The sequence below is a fragment of the Rhinolophus sinicus genome, linkage group LG15 (genome assembly GCF_036562045.2).
Source record: "Rhinolophus sinicus isolate RSC01 linkage group LG15, ASM3656204v1, whole genome shotgun sequence".
Classification (NCBI taxonomy): domain Eukaryota; kingdom Metazoa; phylum Chordata; class Mammalia; order Chiroptera; family Rhinolophidae; genus Rhinolophus; species Rhinolophus sinicus.
The window spans coordinates 50459579-50484806 of NC_133764.1; the positions used below are offsets into that span (position 1 = coordinate 50459579).

Consider the following 25228-nt stretch of genomic DNA (forward strand, 5'->3'; position numbering starts at 1 on the left):
GGGGAAGGCCTGGCTCGGCCTAGAAAGAGAACCTCTCCAAGCCTCAATTTCTTCTTCTGTAGAATGGGGGAATGAAAGCATCTGCCTTCTCATGCTCTTATGAGATGCTCCTGTGAAAAGTGTCTGGCCCAGGGCCTGCCCCAAAGGGCCCCTACTGTTTTCATAGTACATATGAGTCTGAGAGCCCCCGGGAGACCACAGCAGCTGCTGTACCTAATGTAGGGTTAGGGGACAAAGCCAGAGTTCCTACATCTTTAATTTTTCCCTCCTCTCCTGTCTGTCTCTCCTGGACCCCTGCTTCAGAGTCAGACCCAAGGCAACAATAAGCTAAGGAATCGTGTGTGTCCAGCTCACAAACCGCTTTTCCCTCATCACCTCATCAGTCCTCACAGCAACCCCATGAGGAATGTCTTATGTGATTGTTCACCCTGTTTGTTCGAAGAGGATACTGACCATCAAAGAGGTTAGGTACCTTGTCCAAGGTCACACAGCTCACAGAGACAGAGCTGGGACAAGATTTTCATGCCAACCGGTATATGTATGTATGTGTGGGGGCTCTTGTGACAAGGTAGGTAGCAAGGATTAGAGTGACTGTGGAGGGGCTTAGGACCTTGCTGGGGTGTGCTGGTAGGGGCCTCATAAATGCAGCAGTCTGTAGTTGCCCCCCACAGGGGTCCCTGAGGTGCTGGACTTTGTCTGTGTCCTGCTCAGGGCCTGGGCTGGACCCGCTCGCCGGTTCCTTGACGGCTGCTCCAGGTGGACCCCCCACTCCTGTGTTCCTGCTGCTCTGCACTAACATAAGTTAGACCCCTACTGGGTGCAGAACCCAGGGAAGAAAGTGGCTTAAGAAAACAGCCACTATTTTATGTCAGAGTTTAGGGTCATCTTTCATTTTAAACTTTTCATTGGACAACAATTTACAATCTTCAAACATACATCATCTCGCAAACAGAAATACAGTGAAAAGTGGGATTCATGTTAGATTTTAGTGAAGAAGATTGAGGCCCGAGGTGAAGAAGTCCCAGCTTATGAATATTGTTTAAACACAAAAAAATGACTCCTGTGTAGTGTAGTGTCCAGAGAATTCTTTTTAAAGACCTTGAAGGAGAGACTGAATTTCCAGCAGGCAGGGATAGTTTGGGTTAAGGTTTTCATTTCTGTGATGTTTCCAATTGAAACCTTCCAGCTCCTCTGGCAGAATTAGGTCACGTTGGTCTTTCATGATTTTGTTATTTCCTAAGAATCTGAGCTGCTGTCCTGCTCACAACTCTACATCCAGGGTCCAGCTCAGTGCCCAGCCCACAAGAGGTACCCAGGAAATATTTGTTGAAGCCATTATTGTATTTAAGCACACAATATGAATCCATAATAATGACTTCAACAAATATTAACTGAGAAATAGGCTTAGGAGTCTCACAGACCGGGGTTCGTGTTCCATCTCAGCAAATCTCAGGTTTGTCATCTTCAAAGTGCAGATGATAATCGCACCTGGCTCCTCTGGCCGAATTAGGTCATGTTGGTCTTTCGTGATTTCGTGATTTCCTAAGAATCTGAGCTGGAGCTGGATGACCAATGCCCTCCTCAGCCTTGTCCCCATGGACTCCATGGGCTGGTGGCTTGGGATGCCACTGGTCTTGTCCCTTCTTTGCCAGAGGATGATGAGGGTAGGGGTGGGGAGGACAGGTCACCCGGCTGGGCCTGCCGTTACTCCTGGGTCGAGCCTCCTGTTGGAGGCTTCCTTCACAGCCTTCAGCATCTGGAGATGACCCACTTATGTGTGCGAGTGTTTGAGTGGAGTCTTTGAATGGAGCCCATCTGCCCCACTGGAGGCACCTATGAGGAAAATGAGGCAATGCACAGAAAGCACTTAGCGGAACGCCTGGCAGGGCAGAGCACACTCAACAAAGGCAAGCTGCTAGGATGAGGATTCCCTGTGGGGACAGGGAGAGGGAGGAAAGAGGGCCCAGGACCCATTGCACAACATCTCACAGCTCTGGCTACATAGATGGTGGACATTCATCACCGCGTCCACAGCTGTTCCTCCACTCGTGGGCTTCCTATGATTTAGGATGGTTTTACTGCTATGGTTCCCAAACTTGGCTGTATATTGGAATCAAATGGGGATTTTCAAAGAATCCTAATTCCTAAATTCAGCCCCACAGATTCTGATGTAATTGATCTGAGGTGTGGCCTGGACATCGGGACTGTTAAATGACCCCAGGTGACTCTACCGTGCAGCCAAGGGTGAGAACCACTGTCTTACTCTAGATGTGATTTCAGGAGCCTCCTAATTGCTCATCACTTTCTTCCTACCTGCCTGAAATTCATTTGACACAGCACAAAGATGTTCATGGCACAATAAAGATAAATTACTTAAAATGCAAAGGACGAATTGAGGAGAAAAATGGCTGAATCTTTTTCCCAGCATGCTCCATCAGTCAGCTGTCAGATTCTTTTCTGCCTCCCTAGCAGGAAGGGGATTACAATAGAGGGGCTGGGCCCTGGGAGTGGGAAAGGGAAGAGAGATAGGACCTGGGATCTGGAGATCCACGTCCTAACCTCAGCTTTGCCACTGTGTAAATATGGACAAACCACCTCTCCCCCCGACTCCGTATCTCTCAGTTCCCCCTCCACAAAATGACATTCTTTTGACAGCCAGCATCTTACAGCTAGGGCCAATTCCACAATCCCTAAGAGCCAGCCAGCCAGCAATCCTAAAGATTCTGTATCCATGTAGCTTCCCTGGACTCTAGCTTGCCCGACTTTCTGAAATTTATTTGTTTAACACAATTATGCTATTATAAAGCTTAATTCCCAGAAGACATCACTGTACTTTTGAGGTTATGAAACAACTCAAAGTAAACTGAGGTGTTGACAAGTAGAGGTCGAGGGGGTCAGCTTGTTATTGCATAGACAAGAATCTTCTATAGTCAGCTGGAGGCTTATCTGCAGTTAGATATTGCCTAAGAGAGTGAAATGTTTCCTCTCTTGAGCAGGTCGGTGTGGAGCCACTGTAATACTATTTTTACACAAGTTATTTAAAGGGAACCCTGTTCTTGTTCCTGTGGTTACCAATTAATTGACGAGATTTTATAGTTCTTGGAAGAAAGAAGAAATGGAAATTCCAAGGAAGAGACACGAACTCTACAAAGCACATTTCATGAGACACAAGAATGAGTAGGGCTGAGGTAGGGTAACGTCCTGGAACCAGCCTGAAGGGTTGGCCCGGGAAGTGTCCCTGGGCAACCACTCTTGTTTTCAGATTTTTTTCTGAGGTTAGGACTGAGGGCCTCCCAGCTACAGAGCCCAGTCAGGCCACAATCATTGCACAAATCACAAACATCTAGCGCCAGCCCAATCAGGCCCAAGCCCAATTTTTCTGAGTGTTAGAACTTGCACATTTGAGGTCAAGCTCTGTTGGACACAGAGAGAAAGGGTAGTTGGGAAAGGACAGACTTTCCAGAAACTCTCTGGCACCCAGCGCCCTCCCCCTCAATTCAGAGTTGGGAGCACTTCCAAAGCAAGGCAGCCTCACGAAGACTGCTCAAATACCCTGGGAAAGCTTTCTAGATGAAATCCACTCAATCCCTCAAAACATGCATTGGCTGAGTCTCCTGGTGTCCAGCACTGGGTTGTATGCTCACATCCGAATTGGGAGGTAAGCAAATTTGGCATTATCCCTATGCTCTTCCTATGAGGAAGCTGAACGATTCTACGTTCCAGGGATTGTGAATTCAGACTGGGGGTTCAGAAGTGAGGGAGACCTGGCCCTACTCTGGAAGAGTTCACAGTCTATGAGGGAGATAGACAACACACCTGGCTTGACTATCTTGCCAGCCCAGGGCTGGACCTCACCTGGACAGACCCTGGTTCTTGGTCCCACTCAGAGTGATCCTGAAGCTCCCTCTACACTATTATGTCCACCTCTGTCCCAGTGGCTGCCTGATGGGCTATCTGGTCAACCCAGCCTCCAAGTAATAATTTATCTTGATTACTGAGTTTTTTGGCACCTCTTGAAATTTTGCTCTTGAAGCAAATGCCTAACTCATCTGACCCTAACTGAGCCCTGGACAGACCTCTGACTGATGGCCACACATACACAAGCAGCTGCAGGCTGGAGGGGTGAGTGCTTGGAACAAAGACCCATGAGAGTTCACAGGGACATTTGAGTAATTCTGGGTGCAGTGTTTCCCAAAGTGTGCTCTGTGAAACATCAATCCTATGAAGTGCCCCTCCAAAACTAAAAGATTTTGTGGACAAATACGTTTGGGAAATGGTGCATACTCTAGGTTCCCCCTTAGATATTCACAATGGATACGAACACACTGAAGGCTCTGAGACTCCTGTATGAAGAAATATTACTTTTCTAGACCACCCTCTGGGGCTACTTAGCTGGGTCAGCTCAGGCAAGTGTATCAATGTTTCTTAAAGTGAAATGAGGGGGCCCTCATCTCAGACTCTCTTGGGGGTGTTTTTCAGAAATACAGAATCCCAGCTCGGCTACAGACTTTCTGAGTCAGAGTCTTTGGAGCCAGGACCCAGGACTGCTTTGAACAAGCTCCCAGTTGACTGTGATGTATGCTCAAGCTGAGAACCTCAGATAAATCTTCCCAGGCCTGGGCTTTTTCTCAGAATGTTGTAAAGATCAAGACATAAGCTTGACCAAAATATTAGTCAAAAAGAAACCTAGACACTTCCCAATTCATTCTATGAGGCCAGTACTATCCTGATAACAAAACCTGGCAAAGACATCACAAGAAGAGAAAAGTGCAGACCAAATATATATGTAATGAATGTCGATTCAAAAATCCTCAATAAAATGCTACTATTGCAAAACAAATCCAACAACATATCAAGAGGATTATACATCACGACCAAGTAAGATTTATCCCAGAAATGCAAGGTTGGTTTAGCATCCAAAAATTGATTAATGTATACCATATCAACAGAATAAAAGATGAAAACAATATGATTATCTCAATACATACAGAAAAAGCATTTCACGAAATCCAACACCCCTTAATAATAAAAATACTCAAGCTAAAAATAGTAAAGAACTTCCTCAACTTAGTAAAGGGCAACTTTGCCCACAGCTAACATATTTAATGTTGACAACAGACTGAAGGACTTCCCTCTAAGATCAGGAATAAAATAAGGATGTCCACTCTTGCCACTTCTATTCAATGTTGTACCAAGTGAAGAGTAGAATGGTAGTGGCTGGGGGCTGGGGAGGGGAAAGTGAGGAGCTGTTCAATGGGTATAAAGTTTGGGTTGTGCAAGATGAATACATTCTGGAGATCTGCTGAACACAGAGTGACTGTAGTTAACAATACTGTATTGTGTACTTAAAACTTTTGTTAGGAGGGTAGAACTCATGTTAACGGTTCTTACCACCCAAAACAAAACAAAAGGACAGGAAGAAAGTTTTTGGAGGTGATGGAGATGTTTATTACCTTGATTATGATGATGGTTTCACAAGTGTATGCACGTGTCCAAATTCATCAAATTGTATACATTAAATACCTGCAGTTTTTGTGTATCAATTATACCTCAATAAAGTTGTTAAAAAAACAACAACCCATAGAATTGGAGGTTCTAGCCAGAGCAATTAGAGAAGGAAATGAAATAAAAGGCATCCAGATTGGAAAGGAAGGAGTAAAACTATCTATATTCTCTGATGACATGATCTTTTATATAGAAAATCCTAAGGAATCCATTTAAAAAACTATCAGAACAAATAAGCAAGTACAGCAAGTTTGCAGAATACAAAAATCAGTTGTAGTTCTCTATACTTACAATGAACAACCCGAAAATTAAATAAAGTAATTAATTCCATTTACAATAACATCAAAAAGAATAAAATACTTAGGAATGAGTTTAACAGAAGAAGTGCAAACTTGATACTCTTGAAAACTTTATACTTTTGAAAACTGTCTTATTTCCAGAAATTGATAAACTGATTCTAAAATACATATCAAATTCAAGGGATCCAGAATAGCCAAAAATACTTTGAAAAAGAAGAATGAAGTGGAAGCACTCATACTTCCAAATTTCAAAACTTAATGCAAAGCTATAGTAATCAAGTAATCAAGGCAGTGGAATACTGGCATAAGGACAGACATAGAGATCAGTGAAATAGACTCTAGAGTCTAGAAATAAACTCTCATATTTATGGGCAATTGATTTTTGGCACAGATGCCAAAACAATGGGGAAAGAAATTCAACAAATGGTGCTGGGACAACTGAATATCCGCATAAAAAGGAATTAAGTTGGATCCCTATCTCACACTATATACAAAAATTAATTCAAAATGGATTAAAGACCCAAGAACTAAAACTGTAAAACTCATAGAAGAAAACATAGTATAGTGGTAAATCTTCATGCATTTGGGTTAGGCAATGGTTTCTTAAATATGATGCTGAAAGCACAAGCAACAAAAGGAAAAAAACAGTTAAATTGGACTTCATCAAAATTAAAAGCTTTTGTGCTTTAAAGGACACCATCAAGAAAGTAAAAGACAACCCACAGAATGGGTTGCAAATCATGTATCTAATAAGGGCCTAGTATCCAGAATATATAAAGAACACTTAAAATTCAGTAATAAAAAAAGACAGATAACCCAATTCAAAAATAGGCAAAGAATCTGAACAAACATTTCCCCCCAAAAGATATACAAATGGCCAATAAACACATGAAAATATCATCAGTCGTAAGGGAAATGCAAATCAAAACCATAATGAGATAACGTTTTTCATCCACTAGGATAGTTATCATAAACATAACAGCAAGAACAACAGATACTAACACCTGTTGGTGAGGATGTGGAAAAAAAAACACTGCTGGTGGGAGCATAAATTGTGAAGCTGCTTTGGAAAACAGTGAAAAACTCACCTCCCTCTGAGGCCCTGACAGAACTCTGACTGATGGCAACACACACACAAGAAGCTGCAGGCCAGAGGGGTGAGTTCCTCAAAAGGTTAAACACAGAGTTACCATGTTACCCAACAATTCCACTCCTAGGTATGTACTCAAGAGAATTAAAAACATACACACAAAGACTTGTACAGGAATATTCATAGCAGTATTATTCATAATTATTCATCTTCCCAAAGTGGAAGCGTCCAAATGTCCATCAACAGATGAACAGAAAAATAAACTGTGGCATATTAATACAGTGGAATATTATTCAGCAGCAAAAAGGAATAAAGGATTCATTCATGCTACGACGTGGATGAACCTTGCAAGCGTAAGTTAGGTAAAAAGAGCCAGACACAAAAGGCAACATATTGTATGATCCCATTTATATGAAATGTCCAGAACAAGTGAATCTATAGACAGAAAGTAGATCAGTGGTGGCTTAGGGCTGCAGTGGAGGTGGGGAGATGGGGAGCAACTGCTAAAGGTTATGGGGTTTCTTTTTGCGGTGATGAAAATGTTCTAAAATTAATTGTATTGATGGTTGCAAAACTCTGTGAATATTAAAAACCATTGTACACTTTAAATGGGTGAATCATGGTATGCAAATTATATCTCAATAAAGCTGTTACAAAAATAAAAGAAACCTAGAGATGGGACTGGAGTTGCACCCTCTCACTGATAAATTTCATCAGCCGCCACACAAACAGAACGAAACTAAACATGAATCATTACGTACGACCTCTCGCTTCCTCTAACTTCCTCAGTGTGCTTTTCCTTCACTTGCACATCCCACCTGTGAACACACTTGACGTAAGAACCCTGGGTGCAAACCCTGGGCTGGTGCTCAAGGTGGTCCTCCGTTTTGATGGCTCTGAGTAACTTTCAAGATCTCATTTATTCCAAGAAACATTTATTTAGAACCCATGTTCTGCAAAGCACTTTGAAGAAAAGAAACATAGCTATGCAGTCTTGTAGGAGAGATAAGACCTATCATTTAGGAGACATTTTCAGCAAATGAGTTTGGACATTACAGAAGGAAGCTGTGAGTTCCTTCTGGAGAGCCACAGACAGATGCATCTTGGGACAGGAGCCAAGCGCTGGTGTTGCCATTTGCATATTTGAGTGTTGATTTTTAGACTTTGCAGGTCTATCTATCTATCTGTCTGTCTCTGTCTGTCTGTCTGTCTGTCTGTCTATCTATCTATACATATATACATATGTGTGTGTGTGTGTGTGTGTGTATATATATATATATATATATATATAGTGTGTGATCAAACAATACAGTGAATGTTTAAATGAAAAAAATTATTACAGTAAAAGACACATTGCCATTAATCCCCCTCAAAATAGTCTCCCTCGCTTCAAACACACTTAGCCCATTGTTCTTGCCATTTTCGGAAGCAGTTCTGGAAGTCCTCTTTTGTGAGTGTCTTTAATTGTGCTGTCATGGCTACCTTGATGTACTGTCCTGAATCGATTCAAAACATTTACCTTTCATGGTAATTTTGACTTTGGGGAAGAGCCAGAAGTTGCACAGTGCCAGATGGGTGAATAAGGTGCATGAGGACACCTGTAGTGTTTTTATTTGACAGAAATTGCCGTATGCCAGAAGTGATGTGTAACACGGAGCGTTGTCATGATGGAGGATGAAACCATTTGCCCATTTCATGTTAATGTGTTGTTCATGATCCATGATTTACAGCACACTTTAAAACACACCTTCTCTCACCCATAGCTCCCACCTGACTGACTGCATCGAACAAGTTGGAACTTGTCACACACTGTTACTAAAGTTCGATGCGTCGCTTCCTGTATTGAAAATCCCTGCCTTTCCATTGGAGGGCACGTGGCAGCAGCATTCACCATATTTTTTAATCACACCTCATACATTAGACTAATTTCGACAAATGCCTGTGTCTGTATAACTTAAACCTCTATTAAGCAACATATAGTAATTACCATCACCTCAGAAAGTCCCCCGTACTCCTTCCCAGGCAGTCCTTTCCTCCCCCCACCCACGCAACCACTATTCTGATTTTTTCACCATAGATTAGTTTTGCACGTTCTAAAACTTTCTATAAATCAAATCACATTACATGTACTCTTCTGTGTCTAGCTTCTTTCTCTCAACATAATGGGAGATTCATTGATAATGTTGCATGCATTGGTAGATTTTTTTTTTATTGATGAGTAATATTCCATGATTACTTATTAAGAATTACTTATTCTTCTGGTATAATCACTGGAACTGTTTCTAGTTTTTAGCAATTATAAATAAAGCAGCAATGAACAGTCTTGTAAGACTCTTTTTGTGGATATATGCTTTCATTTCTTTTAAGTAAATATGAAAAGTGGAATTGCTGATTCATGGATAGTTTTTGTTTTAAGAAACTACCAGATCTTCATCCAAAGTGATTGTACCATTTTACATTCTTACTAATAATGTGCAAGAGTTCTGACTGCTCCACATCCTTGCCAACATTTGATGTTCTCAATCTTTAATTTTAGCTATTCTGGTAGGTGTATATTGGTGCCTCATTTTGTATTTTCCTGATGACTAATGATGTTAAGCACTTTTTAATATGCTTCTTAGTCATCTGTATGTCTTCCTTTGTGAAGTGTTTACTCAAATCTTTTGCCTATTTTTAAAAATTGGTTTTTTTATTCTTTTTATTATTGCCATGTAGGGGTTCTTTATGTAGTCTGTGTTCAAGTCCTTTGTCAGATATGTTTTGCAAATATTTTCTCCCAGTCTGAGGTTTGTAGTAATTTTCTTAATGGTGTATTTTGATGAGCAGAAGTTTTTAATTTTGATGAAGTCCAGTTTATCAATTTTAAGTAGTTATTGCTTTCTATGATCTCTTTTAAAATACTGCTGCTTACTCCCTAGTCCCAAAGATATTTTCCTGTTTTCTTCTAGAAGCTTTCGATAGAGGTCTATGATCCATCTCAAATCAACTTTGTGAATGGTTATGAGGCAGGAATTACAGATTTTTTTTTATATGGATATTCAGTTGTTTTAGCATCATTCGTTGAAAAAACTTTTATTTACCCATTGGATTGCTTTGGCGACTTTATAAAAGCATCAAATGACTGTTTAATTGTGAGTCTATTTCTGGGTTCTCTATTCTATTCCATCGATCTGTTTGTTTATTTTTATCATAGTGCCACAGTGTCTCAATTGCTGTAGCCTTATAACAAGTCATAAAGTCAGGTAAAGTAAATTCTCCCATTTTGTTCTTCTTTTTCAAGATGCTTTGGATATTCTAGGTCTTTTGCATTTCCATAAAATTGTAGAATAAACGTCAATTTCTACACAAGAGTCTACTGGGATTAGGATTGAAATTGAGTTGCCTCTAAAGATCATTTTGGAGAGTCTCAACAATACCGAGTTTTCCAATCCATGAACAACATACCTCTCCATTTTTCTAGGTCTTCTTGAATTTCTCTCAGAAATATTTTGTAGTCTTTAGTGCAGAGTCTTACACATATTTCATGAAGTTTTTCCGTAAGTATGCCATGTGTTTTTTTTTTAATGCTATTGTAAAAATTTTTTTTCCAAATTTCATTTTCTATTGCTGGCAGCAGAACTGAATGCCAAAACTGTGACAGAAAAGACAGTTCATCAGGAGATCCTACATGTGGGGACGTGGGGATGGGGGAGATGCCACTTATTTACAGGCAATTATAGTAGGTCTGAGAGGGTTAAATATAATGTGACCGAGTGATGGCAGAGAGATTAGATGCACAATATAGTGTGAAAGACCAACTGCCTTTCTCTATCCTGTTCCTGAGAAGGAATGTTCTTCCTCAACACTCTCCTGGACAGGAAAGGCAAGGGGCCTTGGGAAAGTGCTCCTGTACCCTCCTCCCCAACCTCCAGAGCTGCATTATTCAACTAGCCCTCTGGTGAGGCTTCTGCCACCATGGTCAGGGATGAGCATGGCCTTGTGTAGACAAGTCAGCTGGCCTCAGTAGTAGAGGTGGCATATTCTGCCCTCTCCATGAGAAGTTGCCATAGCCTCTGTTCCTTAACTGAGTTAGCCTGCAGGGAAGGCGATGGAGGCTGACACCCCTGGGACTCACTCTGCTAAAAATAGCACAGCCAAACTTTTGGGCTGCTTTTCAGCTCTCCCGGATGGACTGCCACCCCCAATGGTTTCTCTAACCCCATTCATCATGTCGCCCCACCCAGTTACAGAGTCAACTGCCCACACGTCTCACAAGGACCAAAACTTCCAACTCATGTTGAGGAAAGATTCTTAAGAAGCAGAAAGCTGGACAAGCCCAAACACCACCCGTCCTGGGTCCTGTCCTATTTTATTGGGAAGGGTGTGTGAGGGGATGGGGGGAGGAAGGCTCAAAGCTGCTTATTGCTAGGCAACAGGGCTGTAGGGGCGTGGGGTGCAGTGGTACTGCCCAGTGGGGCTGTCACCCCTCTCTACTTCCCATGACGCTCCCAAAGCCCCTTCAAAGAAAGGTATACTTACCATGTTTTAAGACTTTAAGACGTTGCTAGTTGCTGTAACAAGTAACCCACCAAATATATTGTTTCTTTCTCACGCATGTATCAATTCATAGCTGCTCTTGTTTTGCTCGTGGCTTTCTTCTATGAAGCCATTTAGAGATGAGGCTTGCTGCCTTTCTACCATCCCCTGGTCTAACCATTATCCTTGGCACTCATCTAGTAGGAGGGCAAAGAAATCCCGTGGAAGACTTAACCACTTCTCAAACCCTTGGTTCAAGTATGGCACACATACTTTTGCTCACATTCCATTGGCAAGAACGTGTCATGGGGCCACACTTAGGTGCAAGGGAGCCCGGCCCTGGGATCGGCAACTATTTCTCAGCAATAATTTGACCCTGGAAAGAAGAGTTTGGGTTTTGCATCATTTCTCTAGGTCTTCTTCAACTTCTCTGAGCAATAGTTTGTAGACTTCAATGCAGAGTCTTATCCATATTTTGTGAAAATTTTCCCTAAGTATTCCATTTTTTAATGCTATTGCAAATACAAATTTTCCTTTGTCTCTGAAAGTGCTTTTCCCCCTCACTCAGCCACCTCAAGTTCCCCCTGCTTCTAGACACCTGCCTAAATGTGACCTCCTCCAAGAAGCTTTTCAGGGATCTTACTGTTCACACTGAGGTCTTCCCTTCTCTGGGCACCCTGTTTGCCATGAGCATGAACAGGAGCAACGTTTGGGAGCACAGCCCCCCGTTTCTCATCTGCTCATAAAGTTTGCCATTCCTTCAACTGAGGACCAAGACTTTCTCCCCACAGCCTACACTGTGCCTTCAGATACACTATGTCAGGGGAAGGGCAGAATTATCACTCCCTCTGGGTCGTTCTAAGTCCTTCTAGAGGGGAGGGAAAGAGAGCAAAGGGACCCTTGGCTGAGCAGAGAAGGGGGCAACTGTAGAAAGGGGGGCTGTGGGCTGATGCAAGCTTTGCTGATGTCTCAGCTACATTTTTCAATCATAGTCAAATATCTTCAACTTTTTCTAAACAAAATGAGACTAATCAAATAGTGCCCATCGATTCGTGCTTACCCTTGCTGGACATCATGAAGCACATTTTACAAGCATTATCTGATTAATCTTCCCAACAACCTAATGAGGTAGGGGCTTTTAATTTATCCCCATGTTGCAGAGGAGGAAAGCAAGGCTCAGAGACATGAACTTTCCCAAGGTCACATAGCTAATGAACCGAAGAGCTTGGGTTTGAATCTAGGTCTCCAACTTCAAAGTCTGTTAATTCTTCTGTGCCTCTATCTCCCTTTTCCATAGGACACCCTGTGTAGCAGAGGCACCTAATGCTCGCTGGATAGCTATGTGCTCCTGCAGCCTTCCTTGCAGTCAAGTTGGGGCCATGTGACTAACTCTGATTACTGGGTTGTGAACGGAAGTGACAAGTGTCATTGCTGGACCAAAACATTCAAGTGCTGGAATTCGACCATCCTGTTCTCTCTTTACCTTTAGTGGTGACTATAGAGGCCATGCCTTGAAATGGAGGAGCCACTACCAGGCAGCAGTCTGGATCACTGGGTCATGGTAGAGAGGACGGCTGACCTGGAGAGTTGCCCAACTGGCAGCACCTTTGTGTGAATGAGAAATATACCTCTGTTGTGTTAGGCCACTAAGGTTTGGAGATTCATTTGTTACTGCAGCAGACTAATTATTCTCCTGACTAACACACCAGGGCAGGGCACCAAATATATCACTGTTCCACCTAGTTGGCTACTGATAACGTAGTATCCCTCAGACACTTGGTTTCGTGAACTGTATAATGCCCCAGAGTAAGATGGCTGCCCAAAGACAAGCTGCCAGAAGCAGATGGGAGAACACTGAGGGTCTTCCTGAGCCCATGAGCAGCAGGGGCCCCAGGCCTGGCCTCCTGTTCTGGTTCTTTCTCTGCCAGGCCTCAGGCTTCTCTCTGTCGCTGGTTTCCAAAGCTGGTTGCCTTTGGCACAGCTTCTCTGTCTCCACCCCCAGGAGACAGCTTCCAGAAGCTAAGGCCCACACGTCACTGTCCCCTCTCCAGATGCCGGCCAAAGTGCCTGCAAGGCTTTCTGAACCTCACATTGTCTTTCAGACACAGAACTGGGGATACAGACCTCTTGTGATGGGACAATCACTGCTTTCTGGGCCCTGCTGACTCGGGAGACACTGGCTGGGTGTGGCAGGCAGGAAGCCCAGGACGGGGCTGCCCACTGCCAGTCAGGCCTGGGGAGAAGTGCGGGTCTCAGGGCCCAGGGCTGGCTCCTAGCTGGGGTGGGGAGGGCCAGGACAGAGTATTCACTCCTCCTCCAGACAGTTGTCAAACACTCATCTCTGGGAATCCCTGTGGACCTGGCCCTGTGCTTGGTACTGTGGCAGCACAAAGACAAGAAGTCATGGCCCCTGCCTTCCAGGAACTTCTGTCCTATAGGCTCCAGCAGGACATTAACTACAGAAAAACAGAGCACAGGAGCGAATGTCAGCCAGGGATTTCTCAGTTACAGTAACATGACCTCTAGAGCGAAAAGATTGTATGGTTCTTACTTCTCAAAGTAATTCAGATTCAAATGTTATTTTCTGAAATGTTACTTTTTGAAATATGTGTGTGTGTGCCAAAATTAACATTGATGTTTTAGATTATCTGATTGAAAAATTCTATATAAGTTTGTCAAAGCTGAAGTCTTTTCTTTTCTTTCTGTTAGTCCCCCCAGTTAGCTGGTATCCTAAGTCCATGCTTTGAATTATGCAACACCAAACCAATCTTAAAAAGGGAATATTTTGGCCCCATGTCTGAAAACATTCCAGCTTCAGGCTTGGCTGGATCCAGGTGCTTATACCGTATGAAAGCTGCCTGACTCTGCTTTTCTCCGTTTTGGCTTCATTCTTGGAGAAGCTCATACTCCTAGGATTGTATCCTGTGCTTATCAGTCCCACTTGAAAGAATGGGCCCATCTCCTGGTCACACCAGTAAAGTCCTGATTTAACTAGCTCTGACTGGGTAACAGGCCCATTCCTGGACCTACCTCTATAGTGGTTAGGGGTGGGTGGAAATGAAGGTGGTTGGAGAAAAATATGATGCTGTGACTGCTAGGCCTGAGTCATATGCCTCTGTCTGGATCCTGGGGTGGAGTCAGCTTTTTCTGGACCATATGACCGAAGGTGGGTTATACAATAGATACTTTCCCAAGGAAGAGTGGGGTGTTATGATCAGGAGGCAGCTGGATGCAGGGTAGGGTCACAATCAACACCCACTGCTGGTAGGGTAGTGGAATGTGCCCTCAGAGAGGTATGAGCCAAGGACTGTGGGAATTCAGGAGGGAGATGCCATTTCCAGCTAAAGGAATCAAGGAAGGCTTCACGTGAAGGATGCATCTGGCTGGGCCTTGAAGGACGACTGGAGTTTAAGTGTTGGCTCTGGCGGGACGGGGAGGAAGGGAATCCTGGCCAGAGGGAACAGTGTGAGCAAAACATGGAGATAATCAGAGAGGAGCAAAAGCCGAAGCCGGATGAGGGAAAGGCCTTGAATGCCGGGCAAGGGGCATGGATTGAATTTGGAAGGCATTCGTGGATGGTTCCGGAGCCAAGGATGGCCTCCTCAGATCTGAGCTCCCGGGAGCTGCTACTACTTGCCAAAGGGGACCTGACCCTCTGCTCCTCTCCGCCCCTCTGGGCTGACCTGGGTGCCTACAGATCCCTCTTCCTTTGGTACAGCTCACACTCGGCTGGCGTTTTCCAGTAGAAATGCTGAGTGAGAAGCAGAGGGAAAGTGCAAGCACAAAGTGTGATTACAGAGCCTAGCTTTCTCTTGCTAAAGTACAGAAAGCCTGAATACCCAGCATCCTCCTTACTCTGGGCTTAACCTCCCCTCCCCCACCCTGTCGGCTGAGCCTGAGGCTGGAATGGGGGTTGGCAGCAGTGTCCACTCCGTGGGACCCTCAGAATCCATTTTCTGCCCTGAATAGTACTTGCTCTAAAGCAGCCCTGGCTCAGGCAAGGGGGGGGGCACCCTCAAGTCTTACCCCTAAATTCTTCCCCTGACCCTGCTCTCATTGTGTCGCCCAGAAGTATCAGAAAAATCAGCTGAAGGCTGAGTGGGGCCTGGTTCTCAGCCCCTCAGGTGTAGGGTTGCGGACCAGTCAAAAGTGTGGGCTTTGGGGCTAGTCAAACCTGTGTTTGAATTCCACTTCTTTCCCTTACAGACAAGTCCCATGACCTCCCCAAGTCTCGGGTTCCTTTTCTGCAAAAGGGAACACGGAAGCTACCCTTCACGGGACTGGTGGGAGGATGAGATGGGATCCTGCCTGTTATACACAGGCACAGGGTACATCTGCAATAACCGGTGAAAGGGTGAAGGAGGGAAAGAGCCACCCAGGGAGGGAGGAAACGACCGGCAGACTCCTGCCCCTGGGAGCGCTCTGAGCTTAGCCTGTGCGTGAGGCCATGTAGTCAGGCTGTGCAGACGCAGGCGAAGGGAGGCCAGGATAGAGCACAGGGGCCAAAGGCATCACCACCCTCAGACACACTCCTGGACTTTGAGCTCCTTTTGCCTGTTGGGCTCAGGGAAGCCCCAATGAACACATCATCATGTCATCCGTCCTGGAGCTCCCCAAATTCAGGGAGGCGTGGGCTCTGGGTCATGCCAGAGGGCCCGGAAATTCTGACTATGCCAATATGCCCCAGGTGGACCCCTCTGAGCTTCATGTTCCCCCATTCGTTAGGAGATCTGTGTCAGATTCTTCGAGGTCCCCAGGCTGCCAAAGGAGCAGGCTTTTAACAGAGTTTTCACAAAGCTCAGGCTGGATAGGCCTGAAGGATTGGGTAGGGCTGACAGGGAGGGAGACGAAGGCTCACACCAGGGGTCCCCAAGCTTTACTGAGCCCCTCAGCAAAATAATTTGAGGATGTATTCTCAAAAAGAAATTCATTTACTTATTTACGTCAGAAACATATACTATTACACTAATATATTAGGCCCACTATAAAATAGATGTAAAATGAAACATTTTCATGAGATACCAATATGAAACAAACAAATTACAGCCCATCCATACAATAGACTACTACTGAGCTATAAAAAAGAATGAGGTCTTGTAACTCAATAAGGAGAAGATAACTAAATTTAAAAATGGACAAAAGATTCGAATAGGGCCGGCCCGGTGGCTCAGGCGGTTAGAGCTCCGTGCTCCTAACTCCGAAGGATGCTGGTTCGATTCCCACATGGACCAGTGGGCTCTCAACCACAAGGTTGCTGGTTCAACTCAAGTCCCGCAAGGGATGGTGGGCTCCGCCCCCTGCAACTAAGATTGAACTCGGCACCTTGAGCTGAGCTGCCTCCCGGATGGTTCAGTTGGTTGGAGCGCGGGCTCTCAACCACAAGGTTGCCAATTCGACTCCCGCAAGGGATTGTGGGCTATGCCCCCTGCAACTAGCAACGGCAACTGAACCTGGACTTGAGCTGCGCTCTCCACAACTAAGATTGAAAGGACAACAACTTGACTTGGAAGAAAGTTCTGGAAGTACACACTGTTCCCCCACTAAAGTCCTGTTCCCCTTCCCCAATTAAAAAAAAAAAAGATTTGAATAGACATTTTATCAAAGAAGATATGTGAATGGCTAATAAGCACATGAAAATGCTCAATTTCATTTACCATTAGGGAGATGCAAATTAAAACCACACGAGGTAACCCTTCACACTCTCTAGCATGGCTACAATAAAAAAGATAAATAGTAAGCAGTGTTGTCGAGGCTGTGGAGAAATTGGTACTCTCCTACATTGCTGGTGGGAATGTAAAATGGTGCAGTGCTTTGGAAAACAGTTTGGCAGTTTCTTTAAAATTAAACATAAACATTTCACCCTAGTTATCTACCCAAGAGAAATAAAAACATATGCCCACACCAAAGACTTGCATATGACTGTTCATAGCAGCATTATTCAGAATAGAAAAACCTGAAAACACCCTAATATCCATCAACTTGTGAATGGATAAACAAAATGTGAACGAGCCATACAATGGAATCTCGCTCAAGAACAAACTAATGAAACACGCTACAACATGGAGGAACCTCAGAAGCACCACGCTCAGCGCAAGAAGCTAGACACACAAGAACACATATTGAATGATTCCATTCATATGAAATTTCCAGAGAAGGTAAATCCATAGAGACAGGAAGTAAATCGGTGTTTGGCTGGGCTGGGGGTGGGAGTCAGGATTAAACCGTAGAAGGATTCAAGGAAATTTGGAGGATGATGGAAATATGCTAAAATTGAATTGTGGTGAAAGTTGCACAACTCTATAAATTTACTAAAAATCACTGAACAGTACACTTACAATGGATACATTTTATGTAGATTATATCTCAATAAAGCTGTTTAAAAAAAAAGGAAATTCTTTAGGCATTATCATTTCACCTTCTGTTCCTGTGAATTTGACAACTCTGGGCACCTTATACAAGTGGAATTACACAGTATTTGCGTTTTTCTTTCTTTCTTTCTTTTTTGGTATTTGCCTTTTTATCTTTGACTTCTTTCACATAGCATAGTGTCCTCAAGGATCATCCATGTCGTAGCATGTGTCAGAATGTCCTTCCTTTTTAGGGCCGACTAATATTCCGTTGCCTATATGTACCACATTTTATTTATCCATCCATCCCTCCGTGGACACCTTTGCTTTCACCTTTTTGCTATTGTAAATAATGTTGCGATGCATACGGGAGTACAAATATCTGTTCGAGACCCTTGTATCTACATTTTAAAGTACTACATATATGAATGTACTAATTTGAAAAAATACTAAGTTAAATCACAATTTCAAAGGATGAAATACAAATCAATAGAAACGGAAGTTGTACTATTTCTTCCCACATCCCCTTCTGTAAGCTTCTGGCAACCCTTGGGCTTCCAAGGGGCGTTTGTCCCCAGGGGACAAGGGGATGTGTCCACCCCCCACGCCTGCATGGCAACAGCCGGCAGCCCTGGACCTACAGGAGCCCGCAGGGAGGGTCTTTCTTAGCCCCAGGCAGCCGCCCACCCCCTGCGGAGCGATTGGCCGGGACACATTCCTGCAAGCTGCCTGCTGCACGCCCGGTGACTCACGGCCCAGGCAGCCCAGGAACGCCCGGCCTGGTCTTCGGGGCCCCGCAGCCGCTGGTTTTCCTATTTGGAAACTCAGCGGCCTCCGCCTCCGCTCCAACCAACCCCGTCTCCTGCCTGGTCCCCAGCAGGCGGGGGAAGCAGGGCAGGGAAGCCTTGGACAAGCGCCCTCTCTGTGCAGCGAGCGGCCCACGGCCTTAGAACGGACGGATCCACGCTCCTTTATCTCCAATTGCAGAATCCCCAAATGCCTGAAAACCAAATGTACAGGATGGCAAAACCTGTCCTGAGCTGACATGTAGGCTTTATTTATCCCGCTGAATGTGCACTGCATGGGTTTTCCTGCAGAAAAGTACAGGTCTGATTACAGGAGGCTGTTCCCGGTCCCCTGGAGGTGCTATAGCACATACAATTCAGGCACTGAATTGCCTTTCTGAAATCTGAACACTTCTGAATTCCAAAAACCCAGTTGGCCCCCAGGATTTTAGGTAAGCGGCTGTGGATCTGTGTTGCACCCTTTGCTGAGCAGAGTCAGGGCTCAGAGAGGTCAGTCCCAGCTGGGAATGGGCTGGTGGGGCTACTAAATGAGTTGGACTCCCCCTAACCCACCTGCCACAAGACTCCCCTCCCTCTCTGCCCCATCCCCTCTCCTGACCCTCCTCTGGGGAGCTTTCCTTGTCTACCCAGATAGCGCCCTTCTTGGCCAATGACCTTTCCCTGTTGTGTCCCAGAGCCCAGCCCAGTGCCCACACTTATGGGCACTTGTCAGGAGATAAGAGAATATGGTGACTGGCTGAGCCGGGGTCCCACTACTCAGGACCCAGCCTTAGTTTGGCCGTTTTTCCACAGTGTGACCTCGGGCAGGTTACTTATCCTTCTGTGCCCTCATCTGTAAAGGGGCATAATAATAATACCCCTCGCATAGGGTTGGTGTGATGATTAGAGAATAACCTGGCAGAGGGCTGTCAGCTAAAATGCAGCACGCCTATACTGCATGGAGCAAACTTATACTAAAAAATTATTCATTGTTTACTTGAAATTCAAATATAACTGGGTGTTCTATATTTTTATTTGCTAAATCTGGCAACTTTAGCCTGGCACACAGTCAGTCCTCGGTATATGTTATGGTATATTAGTAATAAATGTCAAATAACGTGGGAAGCTTTTTAATTAATTAATTAATTTATTTATTTTTTATTGGGGAACAGTGTGTTTCTCCAGGGCCCATCAGCTCCAACTCATTGTCCTTCAATCTTGGTTGTGGAGGGCGCAGCTCAGCTCCAAGTCCAGTCGCCTTTTCAATCTTTAGTTGCAGGGGGCACAGCCCACCATCCCATGCGGGAATTGAACCTGGCAACCTTGCTGTTGAGAGCTCGCCCTCTAACCAACTGAGCCATCCAGCCGCCCCACGCCCCACGGGAAGCTTTTTATCACACTATTTGTATTGTGCCTAATCTTCCCTACTAGGTTCAAAGCACTTCAAAAGCGTTTATTCACACATTCATTCACTTAACAGTTATTTATTGGGCACCTACTATATTGGGCAAGTCAGAGTTCCAAGCTTTGAGGATAAAGCGGAACCAGACCTGGTTCCCGCTTTCATGGAGCTTCCAGTCTGTCAAGGAAGATGAATATTAAACACCAGTTACCCCAAATGATTAATAACCATTGTGACACGCCCCGAGGAGATGTCCTAGCTGCCAGGACAGTCTATGCCAGGGGGCCTGAGCGGGTCTGGGATGGGTGCCTACGCCTTGTACTTTTCCAGCTCTTCCCTCACACACCTGCTACCAGTGTTCCACCTGGTGGGTGGCTGGCTGGTGGTGATCATGGAGAAAGGCTTGGCGAGGATGCTGCTGGTCCCCGGAGAAGGAGGTTTGATGTGTCCAGTGGTGTCCTCGCAGTGATGCCGGCCCACCCTAAGCTATCCACACTCTCCCCATCCTGCTTGTGAATGGAGCGAGCTGGGACATGGCAGGTTCTAGTTGAAGACTAGAGATCAGCCTGAGATCCAGGTGGATCTGGGCTAAGTCCATGTCCATGTCCTTTAGAAACATCTCCTTCCTGTGCTGGTCCAGGGAGCAGGCTCTGGGTGGGCACTAAGAGAATGGGTTTGGGTTGAGTGATGTCTCTTGAGGCGAGGGCAATCAGCTGCTGATGGCAGGGAGGGGAGCATCTTAAAGATCAACTGACCTGACATTTGATGGATGAGGAAACTGAGCACTGAAGAGGGAAGTGAGTTCTGAAGGTCACACAGATCTTTCCTGGTGGAGCTGCCACCAAAACCCAGGCTGACTCCCAGGCCAGAATCCCTGCCCCCTCCTGCAGTGGTGTTAAAGATGGGCCCTATAAGTCTATCTCCCTTCCCCCAACTGGGAATCCCCGAAGGGGGTCACTTGGGAGCCCACAGCACCCCTCTCCCACATCCCTCAGGCAAGTTTCAGTGCATTTCAGGCCCAGGGCCAGGGCCTCCAGGCCTCTGCCTGCAGCTCTGAGCACCAGAGCCACTGAGAGCCAACCTCAAATGACAAATGAGAAAGTTGGCCTTGAAAAAGTTTCACTTCCCAAGTTTCACTGTGGTGGCTACAACCTGGGCAGTGAGATCTGACATCCCTAATGCTCCCTCACCAGCTCCTTGCGAACTCCCTGAGGAGTTTGGCCTGTGACCCATCCAGGCTCACTGAGTCCAGGACCCTCCTCCTTTCCCTCCAGTGCCAGGTACTGATTCATGCACCCAGCCCTGGAGAAGGGGCTCCCTAAGCATGCACACCCCAACCCCCAAATGCCACCCATCCAGCCCAGCGGTCCCCAATCTTTGGCATGCCCAGGCTGGGATGTCCATGAGTGACAGGACAGAGCTTTCACCTTCTTAATGTCCCTCCTCTCTGTCCCCTCTCCCTGCCCACACCTACTGCCTTAGTGAAGACCCTTCCCTCTTTCTTGGCAGCCTGGTAGCATGTGAAGTTCTATGGCCTAATGTGTGGGCTCAGCCATCAGACGTCCCAAATTCACCTTCTGATGCCACCACTCTTAGCTGTGTGTGACAGTTCTAAGACATGTCCACCAACTATTTGGCACTCTTCCCATTGGGAAGCGGGTCTATGTCTTCTCTCCTGGAAGCTAAGCTGGTTTTATAGAGTATGGTGACAATAGGGTATGGCAGACGTGTTGTGATGTGACTTCCAAGGCTAGGTCTTTAGGACAATTCAGTTTCCTTCAAGTTCTCCAGGCACACTCACCTTTGGAGTCCTGAGATGACATGTAAACAGTGCAAGGCTGCCATGTTGTGAGGAAGCCCGGACCATGTGGAGCTGCCTGGCCAACCATCCCAGCCAAGGTTTATGCCAACAGCCAGCATCAAGGGCAGACAGTGAGGGACGTTGCACATAGAGAGAAATGGATGAGCCAGGGCTTCTTGCCAGAGATGCTGGGAGCTTCTCAATCAGGACCCACTAACAGTTAGAACCTTGACTGGACCCAAATTTGGTTTACAGGTCCAAAAACTCAATGTTGTCAGGGTCTCCAGAGATGGATGGACTCAGGAGTCCAGAACCCCCACTCCCTGGGCTCATAATAACTAGAGACACTGGCTCTGGGGGTTTGCCCCCAGCTCTTAAGCTAGCACCCTCGTCCCTATGGGCTCCAGCCAAGACAAAGTGTTCTCGAGGTCACTGGGTTGGCAGGGATCAGTTGTCTGGACTGTTAAACCACACCAGCCCTCTAATCTGTTTCCTTTACTTCTTTGTTTATTATTTACCTCTCTAACCAGTAGAGTGCGAGCTCCATGAAGGCAAGAGCTCATTGGAGTTTATGTGTGTTGTGATCTGCATCTCCAGCACTTACGACAGTGCCCGGCACATAGTAGGTGCTCAATAAATATTCCCTGAATAAGTCAATGAATGGAGGGATAGATGGTGTGTCCGTCACTGTGAGGCCAGACCAGCTACAGGCTGGGCGCCGATCCCTCCTCTGTGAGATGGGCGCCGATCCCTCCTCTGTGAGATGGGCGCTGATCCCTCCTCTGTGAGATGGGCGCCATGATGGGGCCTATCTGTCAGGGGTGCTGGTGGGAAACTTGAGAGAACGGACTAGTGCTCATGCCTAATGTGTCACTAACACTCAGGTGAGGGTTACTGGGATTGTTTCCACACTCAGATATCACCAGGCCACTGGCTGAGTCCCCTCGGACTAGAAGATATAGTCAGGTTTTCTGATGCCCCTTGATCCAGGCTCCATGAGGACTCCCAACCTATGAGCATATTTGGGTTTCTGACCCTCCAAGCAGATGAAAACCTTCGTGGGGCTCCTATAGACCACCCCCCATGTGTACCCTAATCCCAGGTCTGGCACACTGATCACTTGTTGGTCTGTGACATTCCAGGGCTTGGGGACCAGGCCTCACCCCCTGCATCCCAGGTCTAACCCCACTCCTGCCTGGTGCTGGGAAATGGATAATGAGGGGACTGAGTTGGTCAGAGCTTCCTCTGAGGTCACCCAATAGCCTCCCATTGGTCAGTCTTTGACCCGAAACACCACAGCTCCCCTCTATCACTCCATAAAGATTACTGTTCTGTGACAGCCAAGATGGTGGGTCACAGGGCCAGTTTCTTCTCACTTCCCTCCCAGAGTCTCACGTGAACCTGTCAGGAGGAAGGCTGTGGTAGTGTTAAGTGGGTCCCGCCTGCACACGGATAAGGTAGCCGTGGCACTCTGGGAGGCAGCTGCTTTCTCCATAGCAAACACAGCAGGGAGACTGTGGGGGGGCCTGGTGGCTAATGCAGCACCCCTGGCTCCCCACCTATCCTTCTCGTGGTTGAAGAGCATTTCTGTGCCGTTAGGCAGTGTGTCTCTGGTGCCCACGGAGATTATCTGCAAAGGAGCAGGGGTGAGGAGATGGGGGCCTGCCCTCTCCACGCCTCCTCACCTACTTACACCTAGGTCTGCCCACACTTAGGGCCCCAGGCTGGGAGGGGACCCCTCCCTCCAGAGTGAGGGAAGGAGGGAGTAGGTTGGGGGAGACTAGTGCTGCTGCCTAGAAGCCTCAGTTCTGGAAGTTTGGGGGTTCAAGGCAGTTCTAGAAAAGCCCCTTAACTGGTGCTAAAAGCTAGTTAACATCTCACCCTCCTTGGGACCCTCCCTCCCTCCACAGTGCCCTCTATCACCACAACCCATGGCCTCCACATCCTTCTCTTTCCCAGCGGCCCTACCCTGCTGGCCCGTTCTTGCACTTCAGCTAGTTGGGAAGTCTGCCAAGTGTGGCCTCAGCTTGGCCCATCTCCCTGTCCAGGCCTCTCTCTCAACTCCTCTGCAGCCCTTTCTGGGGGCCTCGGGGTTCACAGGGCACCCCCCACATCCTGGCCCTGGTGGAGACTTCCCAGCAGCCCTTTCAAGAGGAGGCACCTCAGGGCCGGGAGGTGGAGGGGGGCATCCTCCTCATTCCCTGTGCAACTTCCAAACCAGCCCTCCGCCTTCCTTCAACCCCCTGGCTACTTTGAACATACACCAACCAGCTATGCCACCCCTGCCCCTGCCAGCGCTGGCAGCCACCACCTCTCAGCCACTCCCTCACATTCTGGGGAGGGCTCATTGCCTGCCCTGCGCCCCAGCCTCATTCTCAATGACTCCAGCATCTACACACGCCCCATCAGCACCTCACCTCCTCGCCTCCAGACATCACTTTCTCCACTCCACCCGGCTACCCACTCCCAGTCACACCCTGGACCTTGGCCTCACGGCTGACAGTCCCATCCCTGAATTTCCACCCGGACCACACCTCTTATCCTTCCAGCTCACTTTCTCCCAGGTAGGCTTCTTCTAAAACGCCCCCACCCAGAGACTCTGCCACTTTCTCACCTACCATCACTGCCCCCACCCCGTACTTTTCTCTTCTCTTCTTCCCACCTTGGAGTTCATGGTCTACCAGTTGGATTATTCTCCTGCGACAACCCCAGTCCTTGTTCCTTGCTCCCTTTGTCAGCCTTGCCTGGCAGAGCCTCACTGTGGCTGAAGCCAGCGCTCCACTCTCTCCATCTGCACCAGAGAAGCTGGAAGCTGCTGAGACAACCCCACAGCCGGGCTGCCCATGCACCTTAACAATGCGGGAAGCTCTTAGAAATTTCTGGCTGGGGCAATCGGGTATACAGTGGTGCCATTTTCTGAGATGGGGAAAGATGGGGAGAAACAGGTTTGGAAGAGAAATCCAGGCTTCCTGCAGTTGGTTCTGACAGTTTGACCCCTTATATAGATTGAAAGTCAAGGCAGATCTCCTGTCTCCGCTGCCTCTCCCTTGGCCCAGTGGGCTTGTTAAAGGGTCGATCAGAATACATCAGTTCACGTCCTTAAAACCTTTCAATGCATTCACATCTCACTGTAGAATTAATCCAAATGTCTACAAGGCCTCCATCATCTGCCTGCTGGCTTTCTCTTCTATCTCGTCCCTTCCACTCCCCACTTCACCCCATTGAACATTCCAGTTCTCCAGCTACGAGGAACACGTCCATTCTGCTCCTGTAATGCCCCAGATACTGTCCCACCCGGCACCTTTGCACTTGCTGTGCACTTAGCCTGCTGTGCTTTTCGATGGCTGGTGACTTCTCAGATGTCACCTTCTCAGAGAGCCCCGCCACCACACATCCAATGTAGCTGCCGGTTACTCCAGGCCCTCCCGGTCACGTCACCCTGGTTGTCATGTCTTTCACAGAACTTACCATAATCTAAGATTAG

The 25228-nt window shown here is 46.5% G+C and overlaps 1 long non-coding RNA gene across 3 annotated transcripts in view; it reads left to right on the forward strand.

Annotated features, from left to right (window-relative positions):
* Positions 1-25228, forward strand: part of LOC109458498 (uncharacterized) — a 48418-nt gene that overhangs the window by 17190 nt on the left and 6000 nt on the right. Inside the window, exon 3 of one of the 3 annotated variants that reach the window (XR_012492266.1) lies at positions 12707-14095. The exons of the other annotated variants lie outside the window; for them this stretch is intronic. This is a non-coding gene — a long non-coding RNA (uncharacterized LOC109458498). Of the gene's footprint in view, positions 1-12706; positions 14096-25228 lie in introns of those variants that run through there. 3 annotated transcript variants of the gene reach the window in all.